At 28.9% G+C, this 16,460-nt stretch overlaps 1 long non-coding RNA gene across 1 annotated transcript; it reads left to right on the top strand.

Annotated features, from left to right (window-relative positions):
* Positions 1-12,069: 12,069 nt before the first annotated feature.
* LOC113519017 (uncharacterized) lies at positions 12,070-15,199 on the top strand. The gene is made up of 2 exons (XR_008252583.1): positions 12,070-12,378; positions 14,985-15,199. It is a non-coding gene; the product is annotated as an uncharacterized LOC113519017 (long non-coding RNA).
* Positions 15,200-16,460: the final 1,261 nt, after the last annotated feature.

Raw genomic sequence — 16,460 nt, 5'->3', positions numbered from 1 at the left:
GTATATTTTTTAAAACACGACTATAAATAATTTATGTTTTTGTCCCACAATAAAAACATCGACTTCAGTCGTGGTAAAACCAGATATTTTTATTTAAAAACGATACTACTAAACCAATTTTAATAAAAATCTGATGTGCATCCTTTCTGATAAAATTTTCCAAATCGGTTTATAAATGACGGAGATATGAGGTAATAGACATAAAAAATATAACCGAATAGAGAACTTTCTGTTTTTGAAATCAGTTGAAAATGACATTACAATTTAAAATATCACGTGTCTCCTCAAAATATTCTTGTTTACATCTTTTATCTCAAGACACCAATTTCCAGATTATCAGTCTTTTTACCGTATTTAGTTTTGTCAGGCAGATATCTACGAGTATAACACTGCGACTTCTGTCATCTATTATGCTAATCCTTTTTAAATTTTGCTGCTTATTCCCGTCAGTCATAGGATTGTTAAGATGTTTAGATATATAGATGATAGATATAAATCTTCAGAATATAAAGTATATTTTCTAAAGGTAATATATTGTTTGAGCGTGATTTATTACTATAATGTCATACGCTTTAAACAGATCTTTTTTAAATATTGTTTAAAAATTATAAAATCCACTAAAAGATAAAAAAGAACTTTTATTATTCTGTTAGATATGTAGTCTAGCAATTTTCATCATTTCGAAGCATTAATAACGATTTCAGTTGCTAAATACTATAAATAGAACTGCTTATTTACTACAAACAATTGATGATTAACCAAGAAAAAACAACTTTTCAATGTTTTCAATTCACCTTCCATTAAAACATACAAAAATAAATAAGAAGAAATTTCTTTTGGGAGTTGCTTAAACAATAAACTCAAATACACACTGTATGCTTTTTAAATTCAGTAGAAAATAAATCCTTACTTTATTTATCCTTATTAATATTATGAATGTGAAAGTGAGTTTGTTTGTCTGGCGCCTTAAAGTCTTAACCAATCATTATGTAATTTGGTATACAGGTACCATATGGGATAGAGAAAGAGGTAAGCTTCTTTATCTTCTATCCTGGTCACTGAATATATTCCGGACACGTACACGAAGTTACGGGTAAAACTTGTATCTAATAAGATTAAATTAAATATTTTGAATTAAGTTTATGCATTATTTTCACATTATGTAGAACACAATACAAATCTCTAACAAGTAGCAGCTTACAACTATAAATTGATATCCCAAAATTAAACAGTGCAGTCCCAATCCAGGCGGTGCCCTTAATTGGCTTATCTCAGCTAACATTCAGCACACGCGTCAGTTTCAACGTGTCAATTGGGATGCTGAGCCATGCGAGTCACGTTTCTAGTTACCTAACTGTTTTGTGGCGATACCATAGAACAATATTATGTCAAAGTATCTAGATATAACAATGGTGCTAGTTCCCAACATTTAAACATAGAACAACAGATTAAAATAGATCCTGCGACTGCATGTGTCAACAACACAGCGTAATTGACTCCGGCTAAATTTCTATTAGGAATTTTGTTTAAAATATATGCAGAAACAAAATGATTGGAGAAATGACAAAAACAAATTCAAATTCCAAATTCTCAAGTATTTTATATGGGACTATGGGAATGCTATGGTATCAATAAATAACTTTTGCAACTTTTAGAAATAAGTAACTTTCCTAGCAAGAAAAGTTATTTATTTCTAAATAAAAAAGCCATATATTCTTCAAACAAGTAATTTAGTAGTGAAACTCTTAATTTTAATAATAAATTAAGATAGACAATTATAATGTTTTTCACTACTTATCTATGTGTAAGTGTAAATGCTTTTTAACATGGGTACTTTTAACATCTTTCAGTTAGCCATTAGATAAAATCTAGTTTACATTCGGTCGATCCAGTCAGGTTAGTTGTTGAACCTATTGGCAACGATCACTTCTTTAGTATATATTGAACACATGAACATTATTTACAAAAATATATATTTCCCATTATGTTTCCTTGTGTAAAAAATATCTATTTTTAAAGTAATGTTTAGAGACATTAATACAAATAATTAATTGTTATTGTTGTTGAAAATTATAAAGAACGTTTAATAATTATTAACTTTTCGTTATATTCCTTTCACCCCCAATAGTACCTACAAGGGATATTGTAGCCTAAAATTAAAACAGTATCAGCTATATTTATGGGAAGTAATGTAATAAAAATTCTTGTTATCTAAGAACAATAACCAAGTTATTGTTCACGTTTCTACGTAGCAGAAGTCGTTAAAGAAAAATTTTATTTATTTTATATCTTAAGCTGGCCAAAAACTTCCGTCATTAAATGAAATGCCTGTGCATATGAGGAATATTTATCCGCGGACAATAAAATTTTCTTTATGTTTGCTATGGCTTTGCTTTTTACGATAGATGATCCTAGGCAGACCATGTCAGCATTTTAGCCTAATCATAAAATACCTTATTACTGTCGTATTGTACAAGTACACAGCTTACACAAAAAGGAAGTTCTGGCTACATACAAAATATCTCTGTTTTTTACGTAGAACTTAATAGGTACCAGACATTAAAAAACTTCGTAGATGACGCCTACATCAGCCCTAATGACAATGAAAGACATTGAAAAACCCACTGACAATATGTCTTCCGTACCGTAATTGGTAACGCACTTCACACAAATTGTCAGGCAGTCAGTGATATGTCGGAAACATTATTCAAACTCAGACAAGCAGAGCATTTTTAATTTATCCACCTACTTTAAAAAGGAAAAGGTTCCCTATGCGACTGTGTTTTCGTATGTTTCGTGGTATATTCACTAATTATGCAACTATTTTGTTGATTCTTTTTGTAATCGATAGGACTCCTAATTAGTTTCATAACTAAGTTTGTCCAAATAAAAAATTATGGAGACTTTTTCTTCAAGTGAGGCTGACGTCGAACGTTGAATACTATCTTCAAAAAAAAAAATTAAATATACTACTGATTTGATGGATCTAGTAAACCATACAATCTAATCCAATTCAATCTAACAATAGACATCCAAGGTTTATAACATATTGATTCTAGATGTGTCATTAATGGAAAAATAAATACTGATATCACATACTCTATTTCATATCGCAAGCTCATTTATTTAGACTGATTTTGCTAAATTTCTTTCAAATCAGTTTGGTACTTCAGTAGTAAAGTCTCAACAATTTTTTTTTTCTATTTTTTACATAAATACTTATTTATGTAGGAAATAGAAAAAAAGTTTCACTTTGTAGTACAAAATATTCCATTAGTTTCTACGCAGTAAAACTGATATTAAATTATCACACAAAATTTGAATTCCTTACCAATCGACGAAAATTATTGTAAATTAATAGTAGGTATTATACACAAAATTTAAAATAACACATACAAATTAAAAACAATCTTAATTTTGTAGGTATTAAACCCGATGCATTAATAATATTTTTTACCACACAAACAGTTACACAATAAAAATTACAAACAATTGCCGACTGTGAAGAAATTCCTTTTTTTAATAATGTGATACTGTGTTCTTTAGAGGAAAACTAAACAAATAATAAATTATTATAGAACTAACAAGATAAAAATCTTTACAGTTAAAAAATAGTTTTGACAATTCATTTTGACAATCAAATCAAAATTGGTGAATAAATTATAATTGCTGAACAAAAAATATTTGAAAATAATTTTTAAAGTCGATAAGTAACGGAATGGTCTATCAACCCTATTACTTTTATAAAAATCTTCTAATATCATTCATTAATCATTAAACATAATTTTATTAATTAAATAATAATATTTTTTTTAATCTATCTAGGCTAATTTTATATCATGGTTAATCCCCTTGCCATAACAGGCTGTCTAATCAACCCACTAGGTCGGGACAAAGGAAGCTTCCTTCATTAAGTCTATTTTGCTAAAATATTCATTAATCGTAGTTACCTTACACTACATTGTTTTGATATTAACTTAACTGATGTAGATAAATATTAATTAACCAAAAGTGCCTCTAATTTAGTATGGTAAACTCTGTTTCTTATATCTGCCGTGTGATCCTGGAACATAATGAGTATCCCTTCCTTTCCCGTGGGAGTTCTAGGAGACGACTAAGAGAACTAAATGGTTGAGGAATGGGCAGCAGCGTCCCTTTTTAGACATCACCAAAGCCTAACCGTAGTTGCCAATTAACCTGCCAAGCCTGCAACTACTGACAAAACCCTCTTTATGATGATGAATACTCCTTAATATAATGATGGTACTCTGTTTATTAGGTAAGAAGTTTTCAGATTTATTTACATTTAGACCTCATAAATAGTGATAGGTTCGATTCATGGAAAATACATGCGCATTTATCAGTGCGTCCTGTATGCATTGTTTCAAACTTTTTTCGTTATATATTATAATTATGTGTGCATTAATTAATTTACAGAATACAAATAATTTAAAAATTTTGTTTCGTAAACAGCGCCATCAATTGCAAAAAAATATAAGATCAACACGGAAATAAACTCTATCGAAGGCAAAAAGATTTTTTTTAATTTAATGCAAAATAGACTAGCCATCAGCTAAAATGAATGAGAACTGACATACAAAAGATATATATAAACTAAAAACCTCCTCAATTCTAAAATCGTTTAAAAATACATGGAACTACAATACAAAATGAACTCTTATTTGGCAACTATCTGACTGCAATATGCAGACCACGTATTATGATGACTCCTGTGTATATTGTTATGTTAGATAAACCGGACCAAGATACACATCACAAGCACGTGCTCACTGAAATAGAAACTACTACTAACATACATATATAGCATAATCAATAGTTGTTTCGGTTAAACCAGATGGATAATATTATAATTAAGAATAGTTTGACTGACAGAGAATGCTTTCAGTATTAACTGATTCTTATGCACTAAAAAATAAAAAAAATAAATAAAACAAAGATAAAAAAATATCTTACATATTGAGTTACATGTGATATGGTCCGTCTATGTACGAAACTTAATTCTAATAAGATTAGCTATTAAAGCATATATGAACATTTGTTATTCATACAAACAGACACTATCACGTTTATTATAGATACTGTGTATTATAAATATAAAGTGGAAGAATTTGTTTGTTTGAACGTGCTAATCTCTGAAGTATCAGTTGGATTTATATTTCTTTTTTAATTTTCCAGATATTTTCTTGAGGACGGTTATAGGACTATTCATGTGACCATGGATGAAGCGGGGTATAGATAGTCACTATATATGGTAAAGTAACCAATTTATAAATCTAGATTTTGGTCTATTTATATATTAAATTTCATTCAAATACATCCAGCTGACAATATTTTAAAAACTAAAACAGCATAATTTACTATAAGTAACATTTACAGTTTTAATAGTAGGATAGCAATGGGATACAAAGAAGCTGCTAAAAATTACATTTAAATCAGTAAATAAAAATAAGTTTCGTATTTAAAGGTGCATAGTTTTAAATAAAGACAACTCTTCATATATATATTTTATTCATGGCTACTGCATGCAGGCCACGTACAAATCTTGGACTGCCTTGGTCTCCTGTCTGTGTCAGGTGAGGCTTCCTACGATACATATCACCGGCACGTGCCCACTGAGATAAAAGATACGACGAGACACAGTAATCAATCGTTCGCTCGCTTGTAGAAGTCAGATTAAAATTTTGCAGTTAAATAGCGCTGTTATTGATTGTATTAATAAATAGAACATTTAATGTAAAGGGGTCAATGAAAAGAATGAATTTTTATTTGTGTAAAAAAATTTAGAATTTTAGTGACTTTGAGCATTTTAATCCTCTATTAATAATATTGTTTTAATTATTCATATTAGTTTTGTAAATAATACGTGTAAAATATCCAAATCAATAGAAATGTAGTCATGAATACAAATATTTTTATTACACCAGGATCGAACCCGGTATTATTAGCAGGTGAAACCGCTACTCCATTATAGTTTTTATATTAATTTCTATAGAATTCAAATACTAATATGACTGTATATATATGTGGGTGATATTATGAGCTATATTGTATGTATTGAGTATAATTAAACAATGGGCTTAAAGGAAAATAATTATAATGAAGAAAACTACAGAAGACAGACTACAAAGAACTACTAGAGAACAAAATTTTAAAAACAAAAAAGAATAATATTAAATTTACAAAAGAACTAAATAATTAGCATCAATATATATGTATTCCTTATATTAATTAAAGAAATTCTTCAATTTACATAAAGACCAAAATTTATATTCCATTACTTACAGATAACAGTGAATAATTATTATATCAATGAAACCGTTCAATTTGATGCGAGATTTTAATTCAGCGTAAAAGTCTGCGAAAAAGTGATCCGCGTTAAAGAAATAAATTCTCGTTCGTATGAGGCGAGTCAGTATCAGGCAAGCGCCTCAGGGGCCACTAATTCAATCAATTGGCCGACCATAAATAAAGGACTGGACAGTTCGCGATACCAGACTCGGTCCACGTAATTGAGGAGCAAGAATACGGACAGCTATAAGCGACAAATCAATTAAGCACGCAGAAGATAAAAAGGAAGCATTAATAATGACGACGGAGCTGTAGAATAAATGAGCTCTTTTCTGATATGTACGTATAATATGTTAATGTGTGTTTTCAGATAGAAAAAAAGAACACTAGTGAATTTTAGTCCTTTGAAAATAATCGATTATAACATTCTAAATAGCTGTTAATTTAGAGCATGAATAAATTTAACCTTTTATGTCAGATTAATTGCGACATAAAATTCATTTGTAATAATAGTTCACGTTATGGCATTTAACTTGATGCAGATGGCTATGAGGGCGGCCTATGTTCAGCAGTGGACAGATAATGGTCGAGATAATGATGATGGTATTAACGTTATCCAAATATCAAAGGATGAAAATTAACCTTTTCTTAAAAAAAAGATCGACTTGATTTCGTGCTTGACACTTCAGAAGTCAAATCAATGTAGATTAACCTAATCGTCCTTTCGTGTTTAAATATAACAGAAAACATTTTTGTCCAGTAAGGACTATATATGCACATGCATATACATGCATATAAAAAAGGAATAATATTAATCGGTGAAAATGAAATGGTAACCTCGCCTGCGATATCGGTATACGCTGGCGAGGCACCAATAAGGGATAGTAGATGAGAATGAAGGTAGGTCCATCGTGAAGAATTCAATAAGAAGTAACCACGATAGTTTTCAGGTGGAACCGCGTAGAGGCCGATCTGATAGGGTATATTGCTAGCGACGAGGCTGTTGCAACTCATTATTAAGAATCCCTTTCCCCCCTGATAAGGAATAATATTGTAATATTAGTAAATTTATATATATTAGTATGTAGTATTCCTATACTACTTTAGTTAAGTTTAATCATTGTTTGATTGGGCTTAAAAATACTAGAAATTTAATTTACTGACAACAGAACTTTATCTGTATCCAATAACAAGTATAATATAGAAACAGAACCCTTTATAAACAAACAGGAAATTAGACACCAATACCTAAAAGGGCTTAAGCACTAATCCATGTTTTTGTAGAGGGTGATTGTCAGCAAATGGAAGTGACAGTGTATGCTACAGATATTAATCGTGAAAAATCCCCTCATGGCAGAACAGAGACAGGAGCGCAGGGCTAAAATGCGGCACGTGCGTTGTCTATTAACGGTTGACAACATTGGGATAAAGCCAAAGATTCCGTTAAAGCAGAAAAGGATAATAAATTGTTAAGTTTAACAATTGAACAATTTAAAAAAAAAAAAGTAAAACCATTTTATTGGCTTTCTCTCCACATAAAAGTAATACTCAAAATAAGTGATATTGTAAATAGATTGTAATCAACCACAACCTTCCGAATCCTGCAGTAATAAAAAAAAATACGAATATTAAAAATACTTGTAAACAAGTCTATTTGAATAAAGTTGTTTTGAATTAAAAATTTAATTAGTATATACATATATAATATCTATAATGGAAGGCTTATGTTCACCAGTGAACAGTTAACGGCTGATATGATGATATGATATCTATCTAATAATTAAATCTATCTAAATAAATTCAAAAAATAATTAAAATGTTTGTACTATATTAAATATAATTTTTATTAAATAAAAAAACAATAATGCAATTTTAGATTTCGCGTAGATAATATCATAATGGCATGAAGTCAAAAAATATTAAACACAAGTTGTCTATAGTTGTTACCTCTATATGTGCATTATACTCGTATTATATGTAGTACAGTTAAAGCAGAAAATTTACATTCAAAAGCAGTTATCGAAAATGTTTCCATGACTCGATTATATTGTGAGATTAGTAATCATAGTCTCATAATGGTAATACGATGATCATGAAGTCCAAATACAAAACTTACAGGGTTTTAAATATATATTTTTTAAATATCAATTTCTAAACTAGAACTCCCCATGTTTTATTTACATGGAGGTTCGTTATTATAGCGCCGTACAATGAGTAACAAATTACACAGGACTACTGGGGGGAAGTCTTATCTACACCGTCAATGCAACTCCCTAGCCTGTCTATTGCTTATCGAACTTGCGTTCGATTGGTGTATTTTAAGTACGGGAAGTTAAACAGTGTGGAACTAAGCCTACTTCAAAATAACAGCTCGAGAGATAGTAATATTTTTTCTATGTTAAGGGAATGAAAATATGTAAATATGTCAAACACTTATGTATATTTTATATTGCTAAAAACATTTTAATAAATAACTATGATTATGATATTTAGATTACAAAACAGAGAAATCAATGGTAGCTATTTTATCTTTAACGGGTTATATTAAATAATCAGGCTATAAAAGTAATTCTATATTCTTTGCTAAAAAAAATTGGTAGACAGTTATATTAGTATATGTGTTTGACAATAATTTGTTATTAACAAAATTAAATAATAAATAAAGTTAAAAGTAGAAATGATATTAAAATCACTAGCTGATCAAATAAGAGTTAGACAAAATCTAATAATAATAATTTTCATTAATTACTTTCCTGTTGGTATATTAACTGACCTGTTTGTATCTAACAAAACCGATGTAGTTCTATTTTAATACAATACTCTCATACAAAATAATAATATTCATCATAGACGCCAACTATCAAGCAACCGATAAAAAAACTTTATGTGGTAATACGTAATAAGCATATAGATTCCTCATAAGATAAGAAACTCCCCTAAATATATCCCGGCTGGGTATTTTGTCGTCCCTTATCAGCTACTGGCAGTCTTAGAAAAAGGCACATTATGTTAAATGACTAATGCAGTAAAAATGCTAATGTTTGAGTATAACTATGCCAAACAAAAATTATTTTATTACGTACATAAACTTCTTTAAAATTCTTCTTATTATTCTTCTTATGAAATTTTAGAATTCTGTTAGAGAGAATAAAGTACTGATAGAAAATTATTTTAGTTTAAAAACTATGTTTTATTTTAGTTTAAAAACTAGTTTTAGTAAATTATTTTGTACAATCTGAGGTACAGTGTAATAATACCTACATACAAATACTCTTTCTCCGTAAATAAGTTGTAATTTGATTAAAAATGAAGACTCAAACTAACAAAATATACAGTTTTTAACTTCTTTTCTTCCTCATTTCATGTAACATACCAATACATAATATACTTAGTTCCATAACCATTAATTTTCATGATATAACACATTCAACTAATACATGACCTTTTTTTTAAAAGACAACGTACATACATTCCGGACAAAGTAATTCGTCTACTTCATAAAACCGGAGCACTACCAACTTTTGGCCGGAAAAACTATGAGGCCATGTTTATGCTTTGTAGAAACCGCCTTTATTCCAACCGAACAACGTACCCGGGTAACCGCAACTTTAGCGAGATTATGCCAAATAAATGAGCGCATCGCACACGGATATTACCGAATATGTTTCCACCCTTTACCCGAGTGTAGTCGTTAGAGGAACGAGGGTCCTTTATCAACAGCGATAATACCACGGAAACTTTTGCACTCCAAAGAAAACCCACGCGGATATCATTTACATTAATCATTGTAAGGTAACGTACGTTTGTGTGGGAATAAAATCTTCATAGCATTCAATGTTGTTGCAGTTTTTCAACTTAAGAGAAATCTTCAAAGGTTTCCCGTATTACGAATAGGAATTGTTGTAAAAAGTTAAGTATAAATTTTCATTTTCTGAAGTAGCAACTTAGAAATTCTAGTTTATTTATGGTCTATGGAGCCTCCTATAAGGAATTTGGAATCCTTTTAGAATAAGCGTGTAACAAGAACATTTGCGTGAATTCTCAGTCTTCGTGTAGATTTTTTTTATAATCAAATCCTTTTACATAACCAGAGAGACTGCTCGTTCGTCATTGAAGTTGTTTTATTGAATACTTAATGATTCTTCTTTTTCTATTGTGATTAAAATAAATTTAATGTAAATTTATTTATACATTATTAATATTATAATTCGATACTTTTCTTATTATTGTTATTTTATAAATGAAAATTTCAAATTACAAAAAATCCTTAATAGTATAAGGTGTTAAAAATTAATATCAACACAAAAATGAATACAATGATAAATAAATTAAGATTTAAAATATACTAAATGTATCATGAGAACGTATCGTTGTGTTTTAGGTTAGTTAAATCAATGAATGATTATCTAAAGAATATAAAATTATATAAAATACATACTCTATTCTGGCAGATAGCAGTATAGATAACTAGAAATCAGACTACGAATATTTAATAACAACCCATAAGAACTGGATTGAAGCATATTTATAAAGATTAGTTTCTTAACTTAAATCGCTTTCTTCTTTTATTATAACTTCACTTTTATACAAATATTAGTTAATTTTTATACATAAAAACAAGTAATATCATAGGTAAAAACTATTTTAAAAAAGTTACTTAAATTTTATATACCCAACACAAACAGAATAATATTCTTTTTCGTGGTGTCTTATTTCAAAAAACACGATCTTCAAATATTCAGAGCATCATTTTGGTATTTCTCAGTGCGTGCTCTAAAGATATCTGTTTGCTCGTGTAATTTACAAAATCCCATTGTTCAAAGACACCGGCGGGCCCTTTTACCTCTTTTACCTAAACTGAGAATGCCCTTCATAAAACCGGGAGTGGATTGTTTCCAACATTCAACCGGAACACGCCGAATGGAATCAGACTAATACACGAACCCTTCCTTCGTTCCCCACATAAAGAAAATGCCTTCGGCTCACTATTACCGGCGGACACCTATTGTCTGCCCCAATGGGGTAACCCTTACGTGTAGCAGAAAAACTTACTTAACAGTATGATTTATAACATTTCATATTTCGTAAATCAATATTTATTGTTGATATATATACATAATTAATTAATCCTTTTCTATTGTAATATTGTAAATGTAAAAGTTTGTTACGATGGATATATATGGATGTTTGTTACTCTTTTCCGCATAAACTACCAAATGGAATTAACTCACTAATGGGTAACTCGATAGTTTAATAGTAATAGGCAAGATATGGTTTCAAAAGTTGACTCTGTAGTGGCAAGCTGATAAAATGTTTGCTTTTTTAAAAGTTGAGAAGTCTACGTTCATAAGAGATTTATCATTGTTATTATTATGACTATTTCAACAACCAATGTTGAACAGAGATCTTATATTCCCGCGTTCTTCTGCAATCTTAAACTATTTTATTTAAGGATCTACATATAATATTAATAAATTGTAAACATTTGGGTACATTTATACTTTTTTGTTTTTACGATAAAGTGAGAAAATAACTGTGTCAATACTATTTGTTGTATATATACTAATGTCTTATATCTATAACAAATCAATATTTATAATTAAATATTAAAATACAAACATTAATTCATAATAATATATACGATCAATATTTGTATTTATTGTTTTTTTTTTTATGAACAGTATCACTATAATCTGTTATTATGATTATTTATATTATCCGTTGACCTCAGTTATATTGTTCAGTTCAATTACTACAACATCTCGACCGTTCCCGGTACTACATACAGTTGATTCGATATTATCTCATTCAGACATTGTGTCGTCGTATTGCTACTAGTGTAAACAATTTTTTTTCCTCGAAACTAAATTTGAAATAAGAATGAAGTTTAAAATATTTGTTACGTTCTTATTAGCCAGTGTGATCGCTGTGAATTGTGAACATTTAATATTAGGAGACGTAAATAATAGAAAATTGATATATCACACAACAGCGCAATACAGCGCGTATCCATTCTTAGTAAGAGTGAAAAACGTTTTTTATTCAAGTCCGGAACAAGAAATTATAAATGTGAGTATAGAGCTGTTTGTATATTAGACATAAAGTTAACTTTACATAATATATTTAATAGTTTCTTCTTGACGTAGCAACTAAATCATATTTATACGAACTAAATAAATAACTAGCTAAATCTAGCCGTTTGCAAATTCATTATCTAATATTAAATTTCATTTAAATTAGTCCAACCGTTTAAGTATGATTGAGTAATAAATAATTGCATATCTTTTACAATATAAGTAGAACTTGTACTTATCTATTAACTCCTGTATACGTAGGTATGCTTGCATCATAACAACGAATAATTTTTAACTGACTTCAAAAGGAGGAGGTTCTCAATTCGGTAGTGTTTTTTAATACACAATGTTAAGTTAAAAACATGTAATTAACATATTTAACATTTTTTTTTGCATTAAATTACATAAACTAATGTTCCAATTTTAACTTTAAGAAAATAATAAATAAACAAAATATGATGGCAGATAATAAAATAGATTGATTCACTGTTAAAATTCAAGTTATAGATAAGAATTTATTTTCATAATAATCTAATTCTTTTTAAACAACTGCAGCTATAAAGTATCTTCAGTAACCTTATGTCAGTTTCAATGTTCAAATTCACTACCATTATAAATATACATATACAGAGTGAAATCGAAATCGTTAGCATCCTATTAAGAAAGTATTCTAACAAAGAAATTAAAAGATATGAAATTATTAAAAAAGAAATAAGAATTGGAAAACGATACAAATAGACGGAAAAAAATAGAATTTCCTATACAAACTTGAGAGCTGGATGTACGGTTTCGTGTCGGATGTCAACAGAAATTCTAAGACTGGCTGAAAGGAATTTAAATAAAAATACTAAATTTGAATTTTTAGACATAGGCAATTTTTAACCCCCGGCTTAAATAGAGGGGTGTTATAAGTTTAAAGTGTCTGTGTACCTGTCTGTGGCATCATAGTTTGAATAGATCTGTTATGGTACTGTTTTTTGTTTTATTTGAAAGCTGACGTAATCGAAATGGTTCTTAGCTACAATTTTGAACATCTATTCAGGCGTTTCGAGGGTTACTTAAAATTTTTAATTTTATTTATTGCATTATAATTGCTTGAATATTATTGTTTTATCTACACAATGTTGATGGTAACTTGGCTAGCAGGCCTTTTTATATATTTGTATTTTAATAGACAATATTTTAATACTTAATATTCAATTCATGATATATATCAGTATGATATCTATTTTATTATATAAATATTTAAGTCAAAGGATTAACTATCCACTGAGATACAGGCTTGATCTAGTACGGTGACTAGTAGATCTAACTATATATATGTAATTTATTATTTAATAAAGACAGTTATTATTATTGTTAAAAATTTAATAGAAACTATTTCAAATGTTTGCTAATTGCTGTAAACTATCAGAATATTATTACTTTGTGCAGTTTACAGTGAACCCCTTTACAACTGATTAATTAATAATCCTGTTTAGGGAATCGATCTTGTATTATTATTAATGAAAGGCTGCTTTTGATCCACATAAATGGAAGTACAGGCAATATATTGCCTTATTATGAAATAATAACATTAGCAATACCGTGAATAGATATAATGATATTGTTTAAAATACTCTTACAACTGATATTTACGCAGGAGTTAAAAACATTAAAAAACATAAACAAGGATAAAGATCATTAGCATTTAATTAACTATGCGTATCCCGTAAAGCCAGTTATGGAATTGCTTTAGTAATTTTTTTGATTAAAAAAAAATTACCGATGTAATAAAAGAAATTAATAAAATCAGCTGAAATTTTACTATTGTATAATTTCATTTAATTTCAATTTCATGTAATGTATTTAACATTTTACTACTATCTATCTCACGTAGTTGAGTAACAAGTCATTCTATCAGCGAGAAACTGTATAAAATATGTTTACTTAGGAATTTCTATCCCACTACATAGCAGTGATTCTATTTAAAGAGTTTATTAATAAATTAGAGATCAGTTACTACTTTTTATAAGCTTGTTCGTATTTCCATTATGCATACAAAAAAACCGACCAAGTTACCAACTTCTAACTACAAATTTACGGTTTTACGATTTTCCCTTCACTCGAGCTGTACGATATTGCTTTATGCTAAATTTAATGATTCTAAGTTATTGAGAAGTACCCAACATGGTTTTGATTGCTTTGCAAACGTCAAAATATATGCTACAAATAGCTGTGAATTTAAGAAATAGCTACATATACTATATTATCAAGTGATATATCTATTTTTTTATTAAATGGGAACCTTTCAGCCATCATAACATTACTCGCCATACGTCTAAATTCTTAAAGAAGTGAGAAATAGGCATAAAAAAGGCGGGATGATACTTTAAAATATCAAAATTTGTGTGTATTTCTTACTTTTTAGTATCGTAACATCTTAACCAATCACTATGAAATTTGGTAGATATATACGCACTATATGAGATGGTGAAGGACATAGGCTATCTCAGTAAATGAACATATCCTAGTCAAGGGAGTGAAGTCACGGATAAAAGTTAGTGTTATTATAAACAGAGAACTATTCTTTTATTATATTTACTCTAATTGCATTCACAGAGTATCCTGGTATATGACAACATGTACTCTAAAGCGACTGCATCGATAACTGCAGGTGGTATTGGCTACACCTACGTCAATCTCAGTTTGAAGAGCGAGCGTGGGAGAGGACTTGACTATGACATAGGTCTATATTCCTAAATTGTGTGTTATTTATTTAAATATATTAGATTTTGTATTTTTAACTTCTTGTTTATAAAATGCATTTGAAACGATATCTCTTTTATTAATACTATTTGATAATAAGAGAAAAAATATAAAATTGCTAAGTAAACTTTTGATATTGAAAAAAGAAGAAGCAAATATATAAAAAGAAATATAAGCAAAAGAATAAGAATGTCTACTACTGGCAAAATTCCTCTAATGTAAGAGGTCTATGTTCAGCAATAGATAGTTAATGGCTGATATCGTCATCATTATCATTAAGAGCATAATATATACAATCAGTAACACTATTAACAAACTATTCCAGATACAACAGAAATAAAATCTTATTATTAAAAAGAGATAAACTATTTCTCTTATAAATAAGTACTAATAGATATAGTCTAGTTATTAAAATGTTGTATTCAAGTAATCCAGTAGGTATCTATTTAATTTCTTTGAAGAGGCAAATAGGATGAACAGCTTGGCTCCGCTTGAGATCACAAAACTTTTTATAGGGAAAGAGTGGAGAGATTTGGCAGCATTATTAAATCTGGAACGTTTTAATGGAGTATATTTTTGAGTAAAATAGGATACATTTATCATTTACTATAGCCATATCATATAAGAGAATTAATAATAATTATATCAGCGCAAGAAACTTTGCAGCAAATAGAAAATAAATAGAAAAAAAACATTTTGTGGGTTGCATTATATTGATAATAACCCCGCACGTTTCTGCCTGAAAACCATCGTATTTAATTTTTGATGAATTCGTTATGATAGTACAACTGATCTGTTTTCATTCTCATCTATCATCTCACACTGATACCCTACTAGAGTACACGGATAGCATGAGCGGTTTCCAATTCCATATCAAGCATTGAAAAAGAAACCCTTGATAATGTCAATGATGACTATATATTTAATACAATATTAAACAGAGATTAATGAAAAAGTATTGTCACTATTATAAGATCTTATGTTTATGAAGTCAATTTTTCGCTATATTTGAAGTTATATAGTATTACACACGTGTCAACAGGGCACGCCCGCTTTAATAGTATAAAAAACGCTACTTACATACTTGCATTATTACATATACACTTTAAAAAATATACAGTAAAATCAATACTAATATAATATAATATTACAATACAATGTATACTGGTATTATATATATATTCAATGAATAAACAAAACAAACGGAAACAAAACTCTTCTCAGGCCAAGTCCATACAGGTCGACACTCATTCATAATTTATTTTACCGAAAGAAATTTAAATAGAAGTGGAACTATTTCCGCTAGCACCCAGCGCATACATATTCATT

This window comes from Galleria mellonella, unplaced genomic scaffold (assembly GCF_026898425.1).
Source record: "Galleria mellonella isolate WM207_F2 unplaced genomic scaffold, CSIRO_AGI_GalMel_v1 utg165, whole genome shotgun sequence".
Classification (NCBI taxonomy): Eukaryota; Metazoa; Arthropoda; class Insecta; order Lepidoptera; family Pyralidae; genus Galleria; species Galleria mellonella.
Note: the sequence above shows the minus strand (reverse complement) of the source record. Positions and strands in the feature narration are given on the sequence as shown.